Genomic DNA, 25,400 nt, shown 5'->3' with positions numbered 1-25,400 from the left:
TACTTCAAAATAGCTTGATAAAACATTGAAACTATTTAAAATAACGTACATAAGATTCACTCTTGTGGCAGTAAATTGCAGTACGACGGATTATCTGTAAAACCACGAAAGCAGGTTGGCTTGAACAAGTTGATTCCGTTAGTTTGATTTAGGGATTACATTTTGCAGTAAGAATCTGAAATTGCTGGAGAAGTTCAAAAGAGGAGATTATTATACTGCACTGAGCATTGTCAACACTGAGAAGAGAGAAAAGTACCATGTGGGCATGTCCGGGATAAATGGTCTTTGCAACAACTTGTTCAGAAAACCATCAAGATGAGCGCTTCCAAAGCTGAAGGTCTATTTTTAAGATGATTGAAATAGAAAAATTACACTGATTGTCAGTTATCCGGAATTGTTGTCAGTCATTTGGGTGATTGTACTTGGCAGTGTTAAATGTAGCAGAGGTTTTCTGTTCCCTGTTACTGTTGTGACATGAATGACAATGTATTGCCTCAGTGAATAATAGGATGCTGGTCTGATTTAACTGACTTCTCAACAGTCTTCTCTCTTCAACCCACATGGGAAAAGACTGGGAGGTGGCAATGGAAGCTGCTGTCCTCCGCCTGCTGCGCTCTCCTCTGAGCCAGAAAGACAGGATTTTATCCAGAATATTCATTTATGAATTTAATTGGGGCGAAGTTAATCTGAAAAAAAAAATCCCAACTCAAATCAGTATTTCTTGAAAAAGATTTGGGTAATCGGAGAAATGCTTGTGCCTGTCCTGTGCACAATGATTAATTTACTTCCATGAGAAACAAATACTGTTGTCGCTGAAGTTAGTATAAATGTTATTAGAAATGGTGGTGTTGTGCTGCTATATCAAGAGCAGAGCACTATTTTTTAAGGTCAAAAATCTCTTGTAACTGAAGAAGTACAGGCTGTAGCTTGACATAGTTGCATTCATCCTTCTACCAAAGTGATCTGAAGTTCCTCTTTGCGGTGATGGAATAAAAAAGCATGTGTTAAAATTTGCATTTCTGCCTGTGTAGGGCTCAGAGCCTTGAAAAGCAGTTTCTATTTATCTTTAATTTAAAAATCACATAGATCTGTCATTTCCTACTGAAAAGGCAATACAGCAACGTGTTACACTAGTGAATTTAATTATACATATATAGGACATGGAGAAGATTCAGATAGGCATAATATTTACCGTCATAGTTCACTGATCAGTTAGTGTGTTGTTATGTACACTGATCTGGTAGTAGCAATTATACACTCCAGTAATGGCAGGTACTCCACAAGTGCCGTTTCTGTCTCTGAGGTTGTGATGCTCTGCAGCTGTGGTTTGGTAGACTCTAACAACCTTTTCAGAGTTGGTAGACTAGTCATGTAAATCCTTCTTAGTTTAGGGCTCATTGACTAGTTATGCTGTAGCAGTTCCTCAGGAACCATCACAATCCTGGGTCCAGCTAGCAACGTTGGTGCTCTGCACTCGGGTTAAATATTTCTTTTAATATTCTGGATTTAATCTTGCCCCATACAAAAGCAGCAGGGAAATAGTGCTTGCAGTTTTGAATAAGGACATCCTTATTTTTTAAGGATACATATGCCTGTTATCAGGATGTGGATTCTTTCTGCATGCTAAATGAAGTAATTCTATTTAAGAAAAAAAAAAAAATAGAAACCCCCCCCTCACTCCAAACTTAACACCACTTCAGTATAAGGTAGGCTGAAGCAGAACTGTCTTCCTGCTACCTGTGGGTGCTGCAAATGAGTAGTAGTTCCTCTCCAAGACTACGTACTGGTGTTTGCCTCTTTTGCATAGCAAAGGCATTTAGTCAAAAACTAGAAGTCACCTTTCCAGCTAACCCACTCGGAGAATATTGATTTTAAAAGGGAGATTGTTCAATATGTGTGATTCAAAGTCTGTTAAAATGCAGCTTTCTAAACTTTGCAAATTATGTCAGTGAGGAGGAGATTCCTTGTGCAAAAATAACCAAATAAATTGTTCATTCGTATTTGTTGCAGAATGATAGACGCCTTGGAAAATATCGGAAATTCTGATTTCAGTTTGCTGCCCCGTATTTATAGCTGCACTCCAGATTTATCACAGTAGGGTTAGTTGTACGAATAATGGTTCATCAGTGGGAGCATGGGGAAGTCACAGTATGGCCCTTAGTGCTGTAATGTGAGCTGGGGAAAGGGGATCTCTTAAAATACAGCTAAGCATTGGATAAATTATTCACAATAGAAGCAGAATCTTTAAGCCACGGACTGTACTGTGTATCTTTGCAGGAATTGTTGTGTAAACTTCATATAGCACAACAAACGTTTGTAGGGGTACAATTTAAGAGTTTCTCCCTCTTTGGTGATGTATGCGTCCTCCATTGTGTGACACAAATCAGAATTGCTCAAATCCTTTTTATAGTTCTAGTCTGAAACAGCTGCTGTACGTGGTTATGGGAAAATGATGTGCGATACTCAGTTTGAATGATTTTTTTTTTTCAAGATTTGTGTTTAACAGGAGCAGTTGAATACATTACTCATATTCTAATCATAAACACGATGATGACTCAAATCTAACCGTGTTACGTGGCAAGTGCAGCGTAGGCTCCATACAGCAATACTTTCCAGGGGTTTGCAGCTGTCTTCTAATCCAGACCTGAACGTGGGGCTGCTGAAGCCAGCTCTGTGGATTTATGAATGGTGGAGGCTCACTGGCTGGTGGCTAACCCTCTGGTTCAGCTCCTTGGGTGTACATCAGCTGGCGCATGTTGACTACAGCTAAGAGCTTGTAGTGGTGTGGACCAAGACAAGACCTGGGCACGTGGCAAGTTCTCCCAAGGAAGGATGTGTGGTACCTCATTATAACAGCACCTCTCAAAATGATAGCAGTTGCCTTAAACACTCTTTGGTCTCTAGTTTGAAGATGCGTATAACGTCCAGGCTGATATTATGTACAGGCAGGACTATTACCTTAGGATAATCGTTTCTGCTACTATATAGTTGCTCAGCACTATTAAGCATAGTAATTTCTTAATTCCTTCTTTTATTATCCTTTTTTTGGAGTCAAGGATAACTCTATATGGGCCACATTAATTTCTAGTGTAAGAAGAAACTATTTCCAGTATCTTCTATGGGGATATGCTCCATATGCCCAGAATTTCATATAGATTATTAACTGTTGTGGTTTTTTTTTAAAAATACTTCTTATTTCATTACCTTCTTCCAAATAGTTTTAAGTTTTTTCTTGACTGTCCTTGTATTCCCAATTGCATTTCACTTTTTCTTTATTTGAGATCTAAAATCCCATTATCTGTGTCTCTGCTGCTTTTTAGTTCATGCTCACAAAGTGCTAGAGACTTCTCTATTGTGAAATTTACTATTTGGAGAAGATGTTTAGAGTGGTTCCTCAGTTAAAATAACAGACTGCTTAGAAACATTAGCATTATATCAACAGACTGTACTGATGTGTTGATGTAACGGGTTATCCAAGTAGAGTTTGCACACATTTTCTATATACGTATAGCATTTGAGAAAAATTTTAGGGGTACTATATGTAGATTGAAAAATTCTTTATTGGAAATACTATGAGTCCAGAACTCTTGAATCAGCAGCTCTGTCAGCACAATCTGAGGCAATATTACATTGTTAGGTGAGGTAGGGAAGAGCAGTTTGAACAATGGAGTGCAGAATTATCCAGCATGGGATCTCCTGATGTACCCAGGAATGTAATTTATGCACGGGGTATATGCATGAGATGTACTTCATCATGCAAGGAAGTTTTGGTTCGCTTCTGTCAGATTGTTCTTTTGAATAATGTTCTCCGAGTGAAGCAGTACTTAATTTTAGAACTTAAACAGTCATTTTGTGAAACTTCTCTCAGAAACATATTAAAATAGTACTGATGCTTAAGATATAAATCAGAGTTTTTGAAGCTTGGGGATGTGAATTTTTTTTTTTTGTCTCAAATTATGTTTTCGCATTCTCAGCTCGCTAATATTTTGCACATTTTCTGTTTCAGTTCTGCCTAATTTTTTCTTTTTTTTTCCAAAGGATAGATTGAAAATCCCATTACAGAGTTCTTCTATTAACATAGATGCTTGACAGTGAGCTTCCAAGTCTGTTCTTTTGGTTAAACAGTCCAATAAATAAGTCTTGAACATTCCTGTCTAATTGGTCAAAGAGAAGGGGTGAGGTTAAGTATCCAATGCCTTTCTCCTTGTCTAGTTGTTAGAAGCAGTGTAACAGGGGGTGACACATCTGCCAGCACTTCACACCCACTTGCTCATGTATAAATGACTGAACAAAGGACAAAGCAGTGAAAAATCAAGCTTTGCTTTTTAAATAGAAACGATAACTGGTTAGAGAAAAGCAGAAGTCTGAGCTGTGCGACACATTAGAAAAGCAAAACTCTAGGGGAAAATATTTGTAGCATTTGATAAGTGATTACAAATTATGTTAGTAATTATGTGTATGTAGCTAACAAGTTTTGAGATTGATATATAAAGACCAAATTTGACAGTGTGCAAATAAAAATGTTTGATTCTGATGTTTATTTTGTGAGAAAAGGCAATCAAGGAAAACAGCTGATTATATTCTTTACTCTAGATTAGTTAAATGTGGTTTTTTGAAATAAGATTGATACAATTTCATACAAAACCTACAGTTATTCTTTTAAATCAAATTGCTTCCCCCAAATCCAACCAGATGTGTATTTCTTAGGAAAAAAGAATTTTACTGAAAAAATTTACTCATCCTTTGTCTAGAAAACAGGGACTGAAAAGTGAAGCTCATTAGGAAAGCAGAAAGGAAGTTCTATTCCCCTTCTTCTGACCTGATTGATATTCTCTTTTCTGTCTGCTGACATGTTTTCTGTAATGCAGACCACAGAAAAATAGCTGGCAACTTGGCTTGATTTTCTTCCAACCGTCAGACTTCAAATGCAGAAAAAATGTCTACTAATTTCTATTTCAGTGTTGCCATAGATACAGTTTCTATGATGCTTTTATTTTTTTACTTCTGTCTGTCTATCTGTGTTTCATCTTTTTTCTTCTTTCCTCCTTTACTTTCCATACTTCCCAGTTCTTCCCCTGCACCTATTCCACTTGGGTAATTTAATCAAGTGTTACCATTCTCTTATTTTTTGTAATTCACAATCCTCACTCTTGATGCTTTGTTCTATATTTGTATCCTGTAATACCCCACAGATCACGTTCAATGTATCTTGTATCTTTGAAATACTCTTTTCTTTCTCCTCTTGAAACTCACAGTAATTAACTTTGCTTTGCATACTGTTCCAAGGAGTGCCTTCAGGTCTAAACGTCCCCCTTCCCCTTCTGTTCTCAGGTTGTACTGGATTTCTCTTTGATTCTGGTTGTGGCACCGATGCAGCGTAATACCCATTCTCTCCCGCTGCACTTTCCCCATTTTTTGTTTCTCCCAGAGGCTCTTCTCTTGATTTTTCTTTTCTGTTTATAGTAAATACAAATACATACAACAGCAGCAACTCAGAAGGCACTGACTGTGTAGGCTTAATGTACCTACTCATCTGCAGTCATTCATCATTGCCGTTGGATTGCTTATACAACTGCGAAGAGCAAGACGCTTCAGTGATGTACTTACATTGGATGCTAACTGCTGCTGGGGAAAAGATTTCATCCCTGTTATTTTTAAAAAAATAATGACTTTATTAGTCCTTTTTAACATGCAGGTGGACATTTGATTCCTATGATGCTGTGTGAAATTTGTCATCTGCTGATCTGATGGGAATAAGTAAGATCATGAAAGCAGAGCACCTGTGTGCTTCCACAGCAGTTAATGCCTTTCGCTGCAGGGACAGTGGCTCTGGGTCCATGGATACCTTGGCAGTGCTCACACTGGCTTGACCTCAGAGCTCTGAGTTTTAGATCTAATTTAGGGCTTTGGAGTCCCTTGCATATCTCCTGGAGAGCTTTAGATTTCAAATTTAGATGTTCTGAATAGCCTTCTGTGGAGAGTGAAGTTTCTTCTTTGGACTGTTAAGAAACCTGTGACTCCACTTTGATGCCTTGAGTTAACCGCTGTTTCCTATTTTTTTACGCACACATTGCACTGTGTGGTGTTCTCCTGTTCAGGAAACATAGAGCTTGATTATTCTTAAGTAATAGTTGTTATCGATTTTAATAGGGTTGTGCTCAATGGCAAAGTGTCTCAAGTGACAGTCTACCTTCTTTAAATTGGGGCACTATGATAATTCTCTCTGAGTTGGGTTTTATTTGTTTGTTTATCAGCAAATGTTTTTTCCATCTGTTATTCTGTCCTCCTTTTCATTTATTCTGGAGTTCCCCCAGGTCTTGGAGGAAGTCTCATATACCACCTTAAATATTTATCTTCTGGCTTTTTTTGTTGAAGCAATGATTTAGGTTAGGTAAAAATGGTTTGATACAAATTCAAGATTGGTGTGGTTGGAGGATGAAACTGGTTAGCAGTGTGCTTGCTCTGCTGTCTATTGCCCGTGTATGGACTGAAAGGAAGGGAAGAAATGCTAACAAATGAACAGAGCTACTGAATTTTACAAACTGCTTTGAAAGAAGTGATTCTTAATTAAAGAAGTAGTGAAAGTTACAGAACTAATGGTCAGCTTCACTCTGTACAAGCTCTGGACTGGTGCAAAGCAAATTTCATGTGTCTCCTTCTGTAGCTTCTCTGCCCTTAGTGCCTGTCTGGATCTGACGATCAGTTAACAAAGCCTAAGTAATAATTCATTACATGTTATAATGGTTATAGATTTTTAATCGACAACTCGAGAACTGCTTCTTTGCTGCCTCTCACCCTCTGAACTGTTCCTCCCCCCCAACCTGAGTTAGTACAGCAAATCAGTTCCTCCCCACACAGCTGAACTTGCTGGCAGTGTTCTTGCCCGCTTTTTAACCCACGGTAGATAGCAGTGCCATTTAGTGAGGAAGCAGGAATTGTCACATCCAGAACAAGCTCCCAGCCTTCAGGCGTTGTGTCTAAGCTCTCCACGGGCAGTCAGGCACCTCTGGGAAGGGGTTCTTTCTATCCCCATTTAGCTTTTTAGGAGAGAGAGGATGAAAATATAGAGACACAATTCCAGGAGATGCCTTTCCGCACCTCCTCTTTGTAGCAGCTTCACTCTGTTGTATCCGTGTCTGTTCCGTGGAGTTAGCACAGGACATACAGACCCTTCCAAGTGGTACTTACAGTTTTAGAGCTCCAGAGACAAATTGTTTTTTATTTCAGTGTTATGCTGCTTCGCTTCAGTAGTCCTCAGATGAGTTATTCCTCATTTACTTACGTGTTAGTGAGAAAAGAAACGATCCCTGGGCTCAATACTTTTGCTTTGAATGCCTTTACCTTCATCATAACAACTTAATAAAATGCAAACAGGCAGAAATGAAAAGATTTCTTAGGTTGGTTTTGGTGATATTTCAGAAACTGGTGTGTGTGTACAGTATGGCTTTTGGGGGTTTTTTGTTAGAAATGAGCAAAATTCCTTGACATAGCAAAATCTGCCTTGTAATGTAATATACTTGACTTCTAAACAAGTAGAGGCTATAGAGGCTGGTTTTTTCCTAATTTTCTGTTACTGACCTTGTAAAAGGCCTATTAAGAAAGAGTCAGTGTTGATCATTTCTACCACAGTTACAATTTATGAGACTATTATCTCACATAATCCAAATAGGTAGTGTTACTGTGCACTTCATGCTACAGTCCTTTTTTTGTGCTCAATAAATGACTAGCTGCAGTATTAACAAGTATTTATATAGAAGCCCCGAGTTTAGTTAATATTTCTGCAGGCAAGAATCTGATAGTATCGAAACCAGTGCAAACACAGAAAAAACAGAGAATAAAGGTGTGAAAGATTACAGGAAAGTTGGACCTGTTTGAATAGCAGAGGTATGGTGATTAAGACTCTAGGTATCCTCCAATGCATGAATTATTGCAATGTGAGTGGCAGCTTGAAGCCTGGAACAGAGCCTGGAGACTCTGGCTGCAAACCCATGTGCTGATTTCAGTGCAAGTACCCAAATATTCACCTTTCTGTCCTGATTTTCCTCTCCGTCTCCTATTAGTGATGGTTATATTTGCCCCCTGTTTTGCCAGTTTGTCCTTGATTTCTTCTCCCCCCCCTTCCTCTCCGAACTAGATGCTACTGTCATATTTTGATTCCGTGGTATCACGCTCGTGGCATGGTCTACTTGCTGTATCCTCTTGTTATAACATTGTCTTTTCCTCCAGCTATATATCTGATTAGTATTCACCACTTTAAAAAATGCTTCAGCTTTACTCTCCCTATGGACTCTCCTTTAAAAGTGTTTACTTCAGGCAAAGGACAGATTATGCTATCATGTTGTAAAATCCTGATAATACTAATAAATGCCTCTAATGGACTGAACGCTGTCCTTTTTTTAATAGAAGACCATTGAGTAGGTGTCCCATAGCAGTGGGTTTATTAGAAAGGAAAAGTCAAATGAAAAAACCAGAGATAAAGCTAGCTGGATAGAGTAGAAAATTAGAAATATCAGAGTCTATCAGTCTGGAATCTGTTTGCAGTTTCCAATTGCTCTGCTGACAATAATGGGGTTACAGTAGTGTGAAAACTGAATCAATAAAATCAACAACATGCCCTCTGAGTGGTATAGCATATTGCATGGCATAGAATATTGCACTGTCTATTTTTCCCAATAAAACCAAGCCGCTATTGATGCAGTATAGAAAGGGGCTAGAAAAGATATTGGTGGTTATTTCTGTTTCTCTGAGCAGGACTGACGTATGCTGCTTGGGTTTTGCTTGGAGTGTGGGATTATTGAGAGAGAATGAACAGTAGCCATGATAGGTTTTCCCTTCATTTATATCCAGTTATGTCTTTTACTCTCCAGTGTGTACATTACTGCTGCAGTGCATGCTTTTGGCGAGCTTGACCTTGAACTGGTTGCTTTATATTTGAAATCTATTGGGAGCAAAACTGTGGTCTGTAACGCAGCCCACTGGCTGCAGAGAGCGTGCTGCTGGGAACCAGTTACCCTGGTTTCCTCCCAGTGCTGTGTTGGGTACAGACCACAGAGCCTGAGGTCCCTGTGTGTGGAACTCACCCTCCAGACCCTTCCCACCAGCTCTGCCTGCACCCAGCCATGCAACTGGTTATGGATTATATGCAAATTATATGGTGTTTATGGTGCCCACAGAGAGATAGACGATGGGTGACACTGAGTCTGAGGTGACAGAGCTACAGAAATGTTTTTAAAACACTTAACTGGGAGCTGCTGCTGGCAGGGCATCGGCGTGAGCACTTTGGAAATTCAGCTGGTGGGTCCCAGATGGTCTGAAAGGGTTCACAAAGCGTAAATCTTCAGGTGCTTTGAGAACAGGCTGTGTTACCTGACCGAGTCCAGTTTTCTCCACAGGCCAGGTTGCTTTTTTCTGTCTTATTGTGTGTGATTGTTGGCTGCTGAATCTAGAGAAGAAGGTCACGCTAGTTGTTGTAGTTGCAGAGCTGGGCTTTCTGACAGTTGTCCAAAGGTCAGGCTGCTTGTTCTTTTATGATCTGTCTCGAGTGTAAATAAATAAATGAAACACATTGAGGGAAAAAATCCCTAACTATAATAGTTCAGAGTATCTTTTCAGATGAAATGGCACTTTATTGCCATACAAAATGTTGCATCGAAGAATGTGATGAAAACAAACCAATTTGGCTTCTTTTGAAACTGCCCTCTTAAGACTGCCAACTTGGAAAGCAACTGAAAGAAGCAAGGAGAACCATTGATTGTTACACATGATGTGACAGCTAAAGTGTCTTCTTTAAAGGAGAAGAAAGTTCCTCAATAGCTCTCCTCCATCAGTAAAAATTGCTACAAAGAGCAATTCACTATATGCTGGCCAGAATTAATAAATTGAGTTATTGATGTAGGATCCAGGTCACCACCTAAACTGGAGGGAGGACTGAGGGGCAGAGTGTCTTGCTCAAACAGTATGGTTTTTTTTTTCTGTGCAGAAACTGTATTTCCTCCAAGACACACAGCTCATACTGACTCAGCACTTGAGATAATGAATCTTTTTCTGAAGTTGAGGTTTCTGCGTATTAGTGACAGTATAATATATTGAGGCTGAGACTGATAATGGTACTAAGTAATCATCCCTTTTAAAACAGGAATTACTTTGATGAGCATTAACATGAATATCAGTGTAAGTACAGGGTGTGCTTAGTACCATTTAACATGACCTTCATTTTGATAACAGCTCTAATTAGACGGTATTCTGTAGAAGCTGACAATCGGTTGTGTTAGCATTACTACAGTACCTCGTGGATTCTGTTTATCTGCTGTTTTGAGACTTCCACTCTTTCTTGATCATTTTTGTCTTATAGGATGAGTTTAATCCCCTGAGCAGGTGAAATATCCACAATGTACGTTTGTGTTCCAAAACATGGGTGCTAGGAGGGGAGTGCTCTTCAGGGCTGTGCTTCAGTCCCATGGCAGTGTAAATCCACAGCTTTCAGGTAGGGCCGTCCAGGTTATTCCAGAGGAGAAGAGGCATCAGTTCAGTTGCATCAGCTTCCTGAAGCAGTGTACCACAAGGTCTCTTGGACACTCATGCTGCCCTAGGAAAGAGGTGATAATGTACCTGGAATAAGGTGGTCTGGGCTTTGAGGGATCCAGGCTTGTTTGACACGCTTTCAGAGGATTTGCTTGTTACTTGCTTGTGCTTTACATTTATTTTAAGTCTATCAGGTTAAGGTAACATGTTACAAAAGCAGACTTTTCCACCCACCAGAACAATTAGAGCAAGATTCATTCTTTAGGTCCAACATCTTTTTTTAAGATGCACTTTGTGTTTGTGTAAGCCTAAAGGGGCTCACTCTGTGAATTTCTTCATCACGCTTTCTTCCTCGGTTGTCCTGTCTATGGAGAGAAAGTAGAGCTTATGCCCTTTTGAGACTCTTTTGCAAGTGTTGGATGCAGTTCTGTTGATATTGCTGTTGAAGAGATGGCAGTGTGATTCTAATCCAAAGCTTTTTCTGTATCCTTTCCCTGATTCCTGGCATGTGTGTACCGTACCCTCTGCTTTCCCTTAAACCCACATCTGATCTGTGCATGGAACTGCTCTTATGTAGGCTTCGAGAAGGTCAGGTCACACAAAAGCTAAGAAGGTTAAAAAAGCATCAGTTCCCAACATCACCTTGTGATGGGCAGAGAATCAGGTCTGGCCTTCCTATTAATTGTGTTATTTCTGTTATTTCTGGATTGGAAATGGTGAGGACAATTGTTTGTGTCTGTGAGATGTTGAAAAGCAAACTTCTATAGAACATCAAAATGCCTCATTATTTGCATTTGCAAATTTGGAGCTCCTCCTTATTTTTTAAAGTGCCTTTTGGGATTTTGGAATCACATATCCGAATTTGCATTTCAGCTGTTAATTCTAAAAATCAGCTTTTTCTTTGTGAAAGTTCACATTCCCTTATCTTTTGATATTGTAAGATTATGCGAGTTTAGGGAGGATTCCTGGTCATGAAACACAGGACACTTTCCATCACTGCTACAATTCTGTATAATGCAGACAGGAATAAGTCAAGTTTGGGTCTACAAGTATCGAGGAGGTTTAATATGAATTAGTAGCAATTGCTGCTTAAGGAAATAGTCTTGTGTTTCACTTCTTCATTATAGTTCTAGTTTAACAATCCTGTGGCTAAATTTCACATACAGCCAAGATTCTGGATGTAGATGAGTCTGGATTTCTCCAAAAAATGTAGAAATTGCTCCTTTGGGATTTGTGAATTATTTTTTTTTCCTTGCATGCTGTTGTACGTAATCTTTTATTTATCAAAAGGTATTTTGAAGCTTCCACTCCTTCTCTTTTAGTGTACAAGGAACTAGTAGTTTAAGGACACTGACACTGAACATCATGGGTTTTTTTCCCCAGGCAGTAGAGGGAGAATTGTTTGGAGACGTGGCCTGCGGCTCGGAGAGCTGCTCACACTTTCTGCCGCATCGTTAGAAACCAAACAATTTGTCAGAACCCTTGCAGATTAGGATTAGAAGAAGGAGAGGATGAAGGATTGATGAAAGGGGAAGCACAGGGTGACTGAAGCCCTGCTCTGAGTGTACCACTTTATCTGAAGCACTCTCACTGCAAACACTTGCTGAATGCTTTTTCTGTTGAAGGTCAATAAGGATAAAAAATTGGGTTTGCCAATCGGATGAGAACTTCATTACTATGTTTCAGAGACCAAGGCACACATCATTTTTAGCTCTGAAAGTCATGCAGTTTAACTTCACCAGCCTAATTAAAAAAAAAAATAAATTAGAAATGTATGTTCTTAAAAGTAGTAACAAGGAAGGTGCAGAAGTGCTTCAGCTTTGAATAGGGTAAAATATGTTTAAGAACTAATTAAATGATTTTTAAAAAATGATGCTTATTTTTACCAAAGATATTTTCAACCCAATAATATATAATAGAAGAGTGCATAATCGAGCATGGCAGACAGGGACCATTGTGCTCTCGGAGTTAAGGGTACATTAGTGTTTCTATTACAGTCTTGTGTATTTGGTGAGATAAGATGGTTATAGTAATTGGTTCCAGACTGAAACGTAGCTTGAAAGACCGAGACCTGAGATCCCAAGTTATATTTTTAGAAATGTATTCTGGGAATTAACTTAAACTACTGTATTTTGTTTATGGTACACTGGATTCCCAAGGTCCCCATTAAGGTTCACGGTCGCGTTAAAGGCAGTTTTGTATAAACAGGTAGGTAGGCACAATCCCCATGCAAGTAGTTCACAGTCTCGTTCGCAGACTTCATGCAAGTAGTTCACAGTCTCGTTCGCAGAGTTTGCAGCTCTGAGGAGAAAGACCTGGGAGTTCTTGTGGACAACAGGTTGACCATGAGCCAGCAATGTGCCATTAAGGCCAAGAAGGCCAATGGCATCCTGGGGTGTATCAAGAAGAGCGTGGCCAGCAGGTCAAGGGAGGTCATCCTACCCCTCTACTCTGCCCTGAGGAGGACCCATCTAGAGCACTGTGTCCAGTTCTGGGCTCCCCAGTTCAAGAAGGACAAAGAACTTCTGGAGAGGGAACCGCAAAGGGCCACAAAGATGATTAAGGGCCTGGAGCATCTCTCCTATGAGGAGAGGCTGAGGGACTTGGGGCTTTTTAGTCTTGAGAAGAGAAGGCTGAGGGGAGACGTAATTAAAGCGTACAAATACTTAAAGGGGGGAGTTGGGAGGACGAGGCTGGTCTTTTCTCAGTGGTGCCCAGTGACAGGACAAGAGGAAATGGGCACAAACTTGAGTATAGGAAGTTCCACCTAAACATGAGGAGGAACTTCTTTCCTGTGAGAGTGGTAGAGCCCTGGCAGAGGCTGCCCAGGGAGGTGGTGGAGTCTCCTTCTCTGGAGACATTCAAAACCCACCTGGACAAGTTCCTGTGCAACCTACTCTGGGGAGACCCACTCTGGCAGGGGGTGGGACTAGATGATCTCCAGAGGTCCCTTCCAACCGTATTGTTCCCTCAGCCAGCAGGTTGCAACTCAAATAGATGCTTTCCCTTCCAACCCTATATGATTCTATGATTCTTGTACCCTCAGCCACGAGGTTGCAACTCAAATAGATGCTTAACCCCACCGGCTCGGGGTCTGTGAGTGTATTACCAACTGAAGCGTGTGTCTGGAACTCCACTTAGGCATACTGAGGTCTCTGTGCTCACTGGAAGCCTAAGGATTAGCATGTCCATCCTGTATCCAGAGGGCCAATTTGGAGGCACTTGCTGGCAAGTAGGACTGTTGGGTGCTTGTTCTTTGCCCGGCTCAGGCTCAGGGGAAGCAAGAGCCTATTCCAAATCCCAGCATTTGACCTCCTTCCTTGGACATTCTCTGGGATGTCTCTGCTACTGCCTCCACTCTTGTGGAGCAATGTGAGGAACGGCATCATGTCAGCCAAAAAGACATTGCGTGTTTCTCAGCTGGGACCTAGTTCACTGGAAGCTTGGGGCCAAGATGTAAACTAAGTAACAAAGCAAATTGTTCCCGTCCCCCCCAAAGTCTTTCAGAAAAGGAGGCCCGGTTCTTTTCTCACTTGGGTTTTTATTTTGAGGTGACTTTGGTTATTTCATTTGGGATTACTGCTTGCTTGGACTGAAGAGAAATAGGCTCAGGTTGTTATTGCCGAAAGCAGGACAGGTCCTCCATACCTTGTTCCGTTCCTACGTGTTCCTTGAGGACAAGGGTGTTGATTTCCCCTTGCCATCTGACAGTGTTATACCGGCAATAAGTAACAGCTTTGAGAGCAAGGAACTGAACTTCACATTGATGTATTTTCTAAACTATTATTTTCAAAAATGAGCATGAAAACAGTTTCGGCGCGAATGAGATGTTACTGTCGTATTTGGCCTGAGGTATTTATGATTTACTCCACAGCATCAAAACAAAGTTTATAAAGAGTTTGTCACAGAGCCTCAGGTAGTTATCCACTTGCTGCTGAAGAAGAGATATCAGATAGGAAGAGATACACAGAATTTTTATATACAGAGAGCCATTTGTATATAAGGGACTGTGTTACTGGAAACATTTGTCTTTTCATACTGTTAGAATGTTGAAAAGCTTTTTATGCTATGTATTAGTTCTTGCAAATTGCTTGCCAATTTAATATCAGCAGCATCTAAACAGTAAGTAATTGCTTATGATAATGAGTGCAAACTAATTTACTGGAATATGTTAATATTCACAATGCACTTTAGAACAGCGGGGTATTCCAAAAATACTACTCTCCTGTTTAACTGCAATGTTTAGATTGCATTATTATTACAAATGTTAGTAAAATCATCGGAAAGGCAGCCTCTCATTCAATAGCCATCTCACTGAGACTCCAGCATGTGTACGTAAAGAATATGTGCTGTCCTTTGAGAACTAAACAGGACATAACAACACCTTCTAGATGTAAATAATCTAGCCATCTCACTGAGACTCCAGCATGTGTATGTAAAGAATATGTGGTGTCCTTTGAGAACTAAACAAGACATAACACCTTCTGGATGTAAATAATGAATCCTAATTTCTGATTGATGTTCATTAGATGAACATTTGTAAGACAGACGAGCCTTTTTTCCCTTTTGACTTGTAAAATTTAATTTAACAAATTTCAAGTCAAATAGCCTACACTCACTTTTTTAATTTTGGGGTGGCTTAAATGGATTTACTCCAGTGTGTGAGATGTAGAAACATTTCTAGAAATGCTTTATGTAAATCTGTGGAAGAAAAACTGTAGTGCAGAAGTCTTCAAAACTTCCAAGTTAGTATGACTTAGATGATTCTGCAAGAATGGTTTTTAGTGTATTTGAGTCATTGTTTTTTCCTTCTTTTCTTGGGGTTGGATTGGTTTGGTTTGGGTTTTTTTAGCAAACTTAGATAAATGCTTATTGAAAAATGGGCTATCTCTGAGCACATTTTTGCACAGAGTAATTTTCCACATGCACTGGTATTACTTAGAGCTCTGAAAGGTTCTTAACATCATTATGTGTGTTACTATAAAGTGTTGTATTAAAGTAAGGCTTCCCAAACTATTGAAGACTGATCTGCACTTCAGAAAAAGTGATATCATACTTTCAATCATGATTTTATCCGAGCAGACCTTTGGAAGTGGAATGGAAGGCCTACACAAAACCACTGCTGTAATTAGGCTGGGTTAGTCTTCAGAGGGTGATTAACTGCTCACCTTTCTTGTGTGTGCAGGTGAACTAAGTCATAGCTCGTGGTACTGGCTTATGAAATCTCAGAGATAAGTCTCTGTTGAGATGAATTAATACCTTACACCCCAAAACTGTTCTGTCAGGTTCTCTCCAGACACCGGTGTGGAATCCAGTGGTTAAACTGTGCTCCCTAATTAGTCAACTATGTAAAACAGTGAAAAACATTAGATGCGTATTTTTCATTGCAGCTCTTTGTCCTCTGAAGCTGGCAGTGAATTGTTGCTTACAAACAACAGCATAAGGACTTTCCAAAGAAGAATGATAGCAATTATCATAATGACAAGGCATGTAGCGTTTTTGTGCCAGACCACAATTGGAAATCTATTATGTAGCAGAACTGAAAGGAGTAGGAAGGAAGTGAATTGGGCCAACCTGGCTGGCCCCTGTTAGCTGTTATTGTAATGGGCTAATAACCTTAAAGAGTCAAATACAGCTGGATCTGTGCACCGCTATTAAACACTATTTGTTTCTTGTGCGGGTTTGATAACATAAGTAAACACTGATGTCCCAAAGTCAATCCTTGGGATAATGACTAGGGAACCTTTCCAGATAGAGTATTGTTTATAGCTGCTTGCTGGTTCTTAATTTTGGGCTTCCCTTGAGCCAACCAACCAGATATTTTTACATCATACTCCTCTTTTACCTGATTCTATTCTATTCTGCGAATTTTTACATCATACTCCTCTTTTACCTGATACTATTCTGCGGTTTGAGTACATGTAATAGCAGTGAAGACTAGTTTTAAGTTTTGAAATGTGAGGATTTTTAAAATCGGTTATTACTCTTGTGTATCAAATGAAATGAAATGTCATGAATTTTTGGGCTGGCTGACGACAATACAAAGCTAGGAGAGTGCAGTGAATATGTAGGCAGCTCATCAGTCCTTCCCTCTGCCCGATCTGCCTCTGAGTCGCCTCTAGCAACTGAACAGCTGCTTCAGTCGTGCCTCCATGTGCTTCAGGGAGGCCTAAGCTCTATGTTTTTTCCAAAGATTTAATATCTTTCATTTCATTTTTGTTAGGAGAAGAATGGTTGCTATTTTTGCATTTCAGGATGTAAGATCACTAAGAAGCTATGCTCTTTCTATTTTTATTCTGCTATAGCCCATGTGGGTCTGCTTGAAGATGTTCAGAAATGCTACCACAACACTATTTTATCTGCTATTAGGAATTGAGTAATTGGTAGAAGAGCTTGTATGCCACAGAACTTCTTACTCTTCACTACCTTTACAAAAAACCAATATCAAACTTCATTGCACGTTGTCCATAATACAACTTGCTATTTTCAGAAGAGGGTCCACCTCAGCAGTCTCTGTAAGTTGCAGTGTTGCCAGTCCCTTCTTTCTGCAGCAAGTAATAGTAGCATCTTATCTGAGACCAGCATCTTGAGACATCCTTGTGCTTGTATCATTTTTCAGTGAATTTAACAGGTTTGCAGTTATTAGCATGCTAATTTTCGGCATGCTATACATTTTTTTCTAAGGCAAGTTTTTACTATTTTTGAGAGCTCTCAAGTATTTCGGGATTTCTCAAGAGTAAATTATGAGATGCACAATTTAGCAAGGAAGATAGTATAAATCTTACTTAGAAATAACTAAGGTAATGCAAGATAGGATGGCTGGAGTGTTGTATTAGTGAGGAAGCCAAAAAGAAATGAAGACGTGAGCCTAGAAGTATACTAGACATTTGCAGCCAACCTCCTGTCCATTTTAACATAATTAAATAACTTAAGGCCAGCTATTTCAGAGGGGTTGCCAGAAATGCTGCAACACTTCTGAGAACCAGGACACTCCTGCAGGTGCTTGAATAAAAACATAGCTTCAGATACTCTGTTTTGCACAATATAATGACTTTAAAAAAATTATTATTTCTTTGAAAAATACATTGCCTTTTGATGGAGCTACACAGAGGAAATTTAATTTTGGATTTTCTTCTACTGTTTTTTGGAGTATATACGCATCTGTGCAGAGCTACTTTTGTGGGAGATGTTCAGATCCTGGTGCATAAGCATTTTGTCTCCAACTTAGAGGCTTCTCAGTTGAGTCAGCAAGCTTGGAAACTCTAACAACTAAAGTTACTTTGCTTATGGAATTTCTGACTTTTGCCAGGTGTCCATTGAGTTTGTAAGGCCCCTGGACTGGAACTACTGAATGATTTCACATAGGCCACCAACAGATGGTAAAAACATTTGGTCTCTATGGACCTGCGTTGTATTTGGGCTAATGTCCTAGTTTCTGCATCCTGTTACAAATCCCTTCGACTAACCAGCCCCTTAAGTGCATTCATTTTGTGTGTTGGCACAACTAATAAGCCATAAGAAGCACATCGGTGCACGTGCAGTCCATTTATTTTAATGGAATTTAATGTAACAGTAGTTAAATTGAAGTATAGGGCCTTGACATTTCCTAATGTAAGGCGTGTGGGGACCAGAACAGTTCTATTGTCTTCGAGAGTGCTTGAGTTTACTAATTTCAGCCTGATAATGCCTTTACTTTCTATCTGTCCGGAAATATTTTTCATCTCATTGCCTTCTCATATGTGTTTCCCGACAACACAATTTCCACTTCTCTAGACACTGTTCAAGAAATTTATCTTTAACTATATGTTGGCAAGGTTGGAGGAGGAATAGAAACTTCCCTTATTTATAGACGTTTGACTTTTAATTTCCATCTGACTTTTTGGCAAGCTTTCAGCAGCAGACACGTTGTATCCTTGTTACCTTTAATAGAGTTATAATGGATTAAAATGTTCCATGTTGACTGCAGTATGACATTTAAAGTAGGCTTTCATTTCAGATATATATCATTTTCTAACCATCTACATTACATAAACGTGCAAGGCAATAATGGGGAATTACTTGGGTTACATTCCATACAGAAATGTTCTAAATTCATTCTGAACAGCCATCCATACTGGAAAGTGATAGGTAATAGGCAGCCAGTAAAATTTTTAAACCAAGAGATTCTGGAGAAGAACAATAATTTTCTTTTACCAGTCTGTGTCAGATTTGCAAAGAAGGATCCTACTCTTTCATAAAATAAATCATTGGGTTTGTATAAATGAACATGCTAATGAGATCAACACATCCCAGAACTTTTTTATTGTGGATGTTTCATATATAATCAAAATAATTTTACAGAATCGGTGCCTAGATACTATCAAGTCTATTGGCATTCAGTAAATCACCATGTTTTGTTAACAACTCAGATGAACGGACACTCTAATTTCTACATTCTCTTACAAGTCCTTTCAGCTAGTTCTTGCTTAGCAAAGTCCTTCTCAAAATTATATTCATTTTAAACACAATTGAAAGCTCTTAGTTTGATATGCCTTCTCAAACTGAGTAGTACTTTACTCCAATTAAGTGATCTAATCTAAATCAATGGGGTCATTCGAGATGTAAGATGCTACTTGATTTGAGGAAAGATATTAGAATCACTCCAGTTGGAAAATCCTTTAAATTCTTTGAAACTTTTATTTTAACCGTCTGTGTCATTTATGATGCTAAGATTGATGCTAACTCGTAATACTGATGCTAAGCTGCAGAAGAGTTGTCCTTTAAAGGCACACATGTTCATTGAGTCATCATTACAAGTTTAAGTTTGTAACTTAGTGACCCTACTGAAATCAATAGAGCTAGATAGCCTCATTGTAGATAAATATTATACATTTTGGCTTGAAATATGAACATTTTGTTCCAAAACCAGCAAAAATAATGAATTCTGATTTTGGAATGGTGCCTTGTATCCCAACTGTTACTCTCTCTCACTGCAAGAATCCAGTAGCTTCTGTTCCTTTTTCCTCCCAGAGCTCCTGATCACACTTCCATTGTGTGGCACTGTTCTCTGGCTAGTGTGGCACACTGAGTGCCTTGACTGGCCCATCAATATACAACTACTGGGTGCCCTACAGGCTATTATCAAGTGAAAAGTATAGTGGTTGGGTCCTAGGTATTTCTCTTTTGCACGGTAATTTATTTTCATTAAACTGCTAAGAGTAACTTTTGTTTAAAATTTCCGCCTGTTCCTCTCTCAAATTTGGTTGAAGGTGACTATTAGATTGAAAAGTTATTGGAGGATGAGCAAGGACAATGGGTAGGTTGTGTGGCTCCATAAGGTTATCCTGCACAGAGAAACTTTCTAAAAATAAGACTTCATATTTGAAACTGGAGAATTAGAATTACAAGAGCAAATGGAACCGCAACAGAGTGTCTTCCCCCAACTTTATTGTGGCATGCAGTGTACAATACAAAGCACAAAGCCAGAAACAAGGGTGGTTTGTATTTGTGTAGTATCTTTAACATTTAAAGGATCTTAAGTAGGTTTGGTAATCTCTGCACGTGGAAAAAGCATTTCTGTCTTGCATCACAGGGAGAGATACGATGTGACCTGGTTCATGGAGAAGCCTTCCACTGAGTTGTCAGCAAATGCAGAGAATTCATTGGAACCAGACTTCAGTCCAAGTGGCTGAAGGTGGGGTTGTACATTTGTCAGTTGAACTGGTGACCAGTGTCAGGTTGAGCACTCCTTTTAGTCAAGAGTCTGTTGGCAGAAAGTCAAATTATGGGAAGACCCTAGGATCATTTTAGACAGGTGAGAGTACTATTGTGCCACCAACAAAGCATTTACCAGGTCATGGTAATGTCCAAATGGCATTGCCAAGGGTGCCTCTTGCTCTGCCTACTTCTCTTACCTTTAAGGTAAGGGGATGAGCTGGTTTTGTGTGTCCAGGACAGCATTCTTGAAAAACTCCCAGCACTTGCTATCTCCTTTACCCTCCATGAAAGCTTCCCATGGAATCCCTTCCAGCTGACCTCTGAGCAAGCTGAAGTTTGCTCTTCTGAAATCTAAGCCTTCGGCGTGCTCAGCAGGACCCCAAACTCCACAATATTGTGATCACAGCAGCCAAGGCTGTCACTAGGTGAGACACCACAAAGCAGGTTTTCTTGGTTTGTGAGTAGCAAATCCAGCAGTGCCTCGTTGGAACATCTAACATTTGTATGAGGAAGCGGTCCTCTACACATTCCAGGATCTTGATGGATGATGTGTGTGTGAGCTGCTGTATTGTTCTTCCAGCAAATGTCTTTTCTGCAACTTCAGCTTGGGGAGGATGAAAATACATAGATAAAAATGTAAAAAGAAGTGTTAATGGAGATTTATGTGCTTCCCTGAACGTAACAAGTGTGATTAATGCCACCACATAGATATTTGTGCAAATGTATATATATATATAGAGAGAGATTCATATTGTAAATTCTTCACTCTTGGTAATTAATAGCAGCCTGCACGAACAGTGTCACTGGATTCAGCAGGTTTATCAATGCAAATAATTACTTACCAGTGGGAATAAGAGGGTTCACATTCTAGCTCACAATGAAGTAAAGTACTGATAACATACAGAAGGAAGAAAATTACATTATTGGGTAATTTCTCATTATAACCAGCAATGCTTAACCTTCTCAATTTTTATAAGAGTTAAAAATGGCTTTACTATTAATGAAAGGGCAGCTAACAGTTTTCATTATTGAAGTTTACAGGCTTCGGTCTTTAGTTTTCTAGCTATAGTGTGATAGAATCATAGTTCATTGGGGTCCAGAGCTCAGTCAAAGCATTGCTTTCACTTAACCGGAATCTGAAACCTGATGCAAATGTTGAAAATGAAGATTGTTACTAATGTTATATGGGAAAAATGGAATTGTGTACATTACCTTTCAGTGCTACATACCTTAAACATAAAATTGGGATGAATGTGAGGAAGGTAGAAAGCTGTTGATTTGTTGTTGATTTGAGCAAACTATTAAACTACATCAGATGTGACTTCAGAGCAATAAATATTGAAAAGCTTTGCAGTCATACACAGTAATAGATACAGTAAATGGGTACTAAACAAAATATTTATCTGCTTAATACTGTATAGGTAAGCAGACGTCCTTGAGTTGCTGCCAGGCTGTGCTGAAATGAATGGGCTATTTCATAAAGATGAATTTAGCAAACAAGTAGGACTTGAGAGACCCAGGCCATTAAAAACCATTCCTGTATCTTGACCGCTGGCAGTTTGTTACAATAGGGAGCCGTGCTTTCACGGGTAAGAATTTCAAAGAGCTGTATGGACATTTTTCCTAAACATTGTGTAGATGCACGGCCGCATAAAGAATTACGCAGTAAATTCTGGGGCTGAGAGATATAACTGGCATGTTACAAACTTGCCTCCTTACAAGTACTGTGCTGATGGCATTGCTATTCTTGACATTTTAATTCTACTGCTTTCAATTCTCTGGAGATGATAAACCCCAAACAACACAATGCCATAAGCTAAAAGAGAGAAGGAAGATGCCTGGATTTTAGTGACAATGTTCTGAAAGAACAGTGGAGATGTTATAGGGTTTGTCAGAGAGCATAAAAGCCTTTCTGGAGCAAGTGAATTAGGCTTCCTCTGTTGTTTCTTAACGGATCCAAATTTGAAAGTAAGCAAGGGTGGTTTCGAACAACTGCTCGTTTCCTAGCTTTTAATAGTTAATGGGAGGTCAGACTATAAGCTGAGATCAATCCCAGAGTAATAAATTTTACATTATTATATTTGTCTTTCTTGAAATATAAACACTAGAGGACCTATTCTCAAATGGCTTCCGACCCATTTTTTTTTTCATAATTAATACAGGAAATTCAAGGAACGTGACTCCCTGTACAGCTTAGACAGAGGCAGATCTGTATTCATCAGCATTGATTAATTAGTCTGTTAGCAGACACGCAGTTAGTTTGAAGAGCTACAAAATGGACAGTTATAAAGAAAGGAAAGCTTTGCCATAAAAAAACATAAGCCACATGTTATCGTGGATAAAAGATAAGTTTTTTTAACTTTGATGTTGATTCTACATAGCTTAATATTTACAGCTAGATTTATCCAGCCCTATTGACATTGACCTTGGCTTCAATGCGGCAGCAGTATGGAATGAATTGCTCTTCATTGGTTTATTTGAAGGGCAGGATTTAGCAAAAAACCCAAGGATCACTCTGAATAAGAACTGCAGTTTCTCATTGTTCAGATCTGGATACTTACTTCTGGGTCATTGTATTCAGTATGACTCCACCATCGCTTGGCAGGGTTTTTCTTTGTCTTCTATATTGGGTAAACACATCTGTTACAACCAAGAAAAGGAGAATTATGCACTCCCACTTAAATCTTATATATTATTCTAACAGTTTCATCTGTGGCATTGAGGTGTGAGGAGTTGTTTTTTCTTAGCCTTCTCATTTTTGTAACTTATAAGAATCTCATTCATGACCTGACACAGTATTTTATGAAGTCAACAGAAAGGCTGTCACTGTTTTTAATGAGCTTCGGATCAAGCCCTCAGTTTTTCGACAACACAGAATAAATCCTTTCACTACAGACAACAATGTGACATACACTGTGTAAAGGTCCAAACTCTGTCACTTCTCAATTGGTTCAAGATTTGAAGCACTAGCAGCAACGAGAAGAACTTGAGGACCATCAAGAGCGATATTGCCTGTCTCATGTGTCTTTGTTTTGGGGTGTACTAGAACTGGAGATTCGACCATTAGTACTGAATCGCACGCAACAGCTTATTGAGCATCTCAGAGCAATGTGTATGAGGAAAGCAAGGGTGGGTGGGAGAGCAGGAAATTAGGTTTTCATCACACACATTCCTCAGGTGGTGAGACACTGGAACAGGTTGCCCAGGGAAGTTGTGGCTGCCCCATCCCTGGAGGGGTTCAAGGCCAGGCTGGATGGGGCTTGGAGCAACCTGGTCTGGTGGGAGGTGTCCCTGCCCATGGCAGGGGGGTTGGAACTAGATGATCTTTGAGGTCCCTTCCAACCCAAACCATTCTATGATTCTATGACTCTATGTCCATTGCCAAGCAACCCTAACCATTCTATGATTCTATGTCCATTGCCAACCTTTTTTAAGGCACAGCCCCTATCTTCACTATTCTTGCACATGACAATAAAAACCTGATTTCACTTGGAGTGTAAGTGAAACCTTAGATATCGGATCTGTTATTGTGTTTGTCTTTAAGGCACAGCCCCTATCTTCACTATTCTTGAACATGACGATAAAACTTGGTTTCACTTGGAGTATAAGTGAAACCTTAGATATCGGATCTGCTATTGTGTTTGTCTCTGCTAAAGAGAGTTGACAAGCTTTCCTAAAACACATGCAGGTTGGTATTTTGCCATCAAGAAAAAAGCCAAGAGATCTATTTGAAGCACAGTGCAATCCTGCAAGTGTGTTGATAGAAAATGAGCTTTACAGTTTTTTAAGCGCTATGCGCAGTGCATAAAATATTACAAATTGATGGGGCTGGAAAAAAGTAATTCCATAAAGGAAAACTGATGTTAGAAATAAATATGGGATATCGTTTTAAAAACACCAGGTGACATTTTTGCTTTGAGACTGTCACAAAGCGGTCTCGCCCAGCAGTAGAATAAGATTTTGAGACATCTGGAAGTTAAAGGAGTGGCGTAACTTTACAGCCCTTCTTGGTTTTGGCTTTAAAAGTCTACATATTCAAGGGATTTTAGATCCTTTTACGTGCTCACAGCATTTTTGGTCAATCTAGAAAGAAAGAAAGAAAGCGACAATTTGGTTGTTATGCACAATCTCCTTAGGTGGACATGGGAAGTATGTATAGTAAGAATATTGGGTAGAATAAACTGAATTACGTTTAATAAAATTGAGAGTAGCCACAGAGTGAGCCAGCTTAGAAAAGCTAGTAAAACGTGACACCTGTGTCTGCAATGCACTGACATATCTCCCCGAGCTTCAACCTGTTTCACAGAAAAGAAGCAGACAGCTTGTAGTGACTTTACAAATGGTAGATGGAGCACGTGCAGAGTTTGCCTGGCACACGCTGTTGTTAGGGTGCAGGTTTTAAATGGAAAATGTGCGGATATGCTGCTGTTTTAGCTCAGAGGAAATAAGCTGGTGATGAAGCGAAGCACCTGAGCGCTAAGTGCTTTCAGATTATACCACTTGTTTAAAGCAGATTATAGATTTTGTAAGTGCACGCTGGAGATACTGTGCAAAGATTTCCACTCTTATTAAGTTATACATTGAGCGTTATGCGAATAAGCCATTGCTTACTTAGATGGTAGACTGATACCTTTTTGTCCTGACGTGACAAGTAAAGCATGTTTCCATTTGTTGTCCCCATCTTTCACAAACTGAAAAACCTCAGATCCGTAAAAGTCTTATCTGAATGTATCTGGTAACGTCTCGCTTCGCTGGGCACGATGGTGTGTCATATAGTGCATATCATTTTCATTGTGTAAATAAGGAGCTGCATTTTTTGGTCAGTAATGAGATAACTAGAATGACTTGATTTCCTCTCCACATAGGCCCAGTTTGGAAAAGAATTTGGTTCAACTCATCCCTGTTCTGCACATCACAGAAACACGTTCTTCAAGCATATGCTTAAGAACTCTTTTGAATAGATCCACATTTCTGAATCAGAGCTATGATATTTTAAGTTGCTGCATATGCAATTATGTTATATTCTGTGTTGATTGCACTATATAAAAAGCACTAATATTGCGCTGGCTGCAAAAATTTCAGCGATAAAGACCCTTTCCTGTTGAAATATATTCTTGTTCGGTTCTATGAATCCATTTGCTATAGGGGAAGACCTTGATTTTTGCAGAGCGTATGATTTCTGT

At 39.4% G+C, this 25,400-nt stretch overlaps 1 protein-coding gene across 3 annotated transcripts in view; it reads left to right on the top strand.

Annotated features, from left to right (window-relative positions):
* Positions 1-25,400, top strand: part of NRXN1 (neurexin 1) — a 765,322-nt gene that overhangs the window by 497,026 nt on the left and 242,896 nt on the right. The gene's annotated exons all lie outside the window — the stretch shown is intronic.

The sequence above is a fragment of the Calidris pugnax genome, unplaced genomic scaffold, assembly GCF_001431845.1.
Source record: "Calidris pugnax isolate Ruff unplaced genomic scaffold, ASM143184v1 scaffold147, whole genome shotgun sequence".
In the NCBI taxonomy this organism is placed as follows: Eukaryota; Metazoa; Chordata; class Aves; order Charadriiformes; family Scolopacidae; genus Calidris; species Calidris pugnax.
This window is presented reverse-complemented; position numbering and strand designations above follow the sequence as displayed.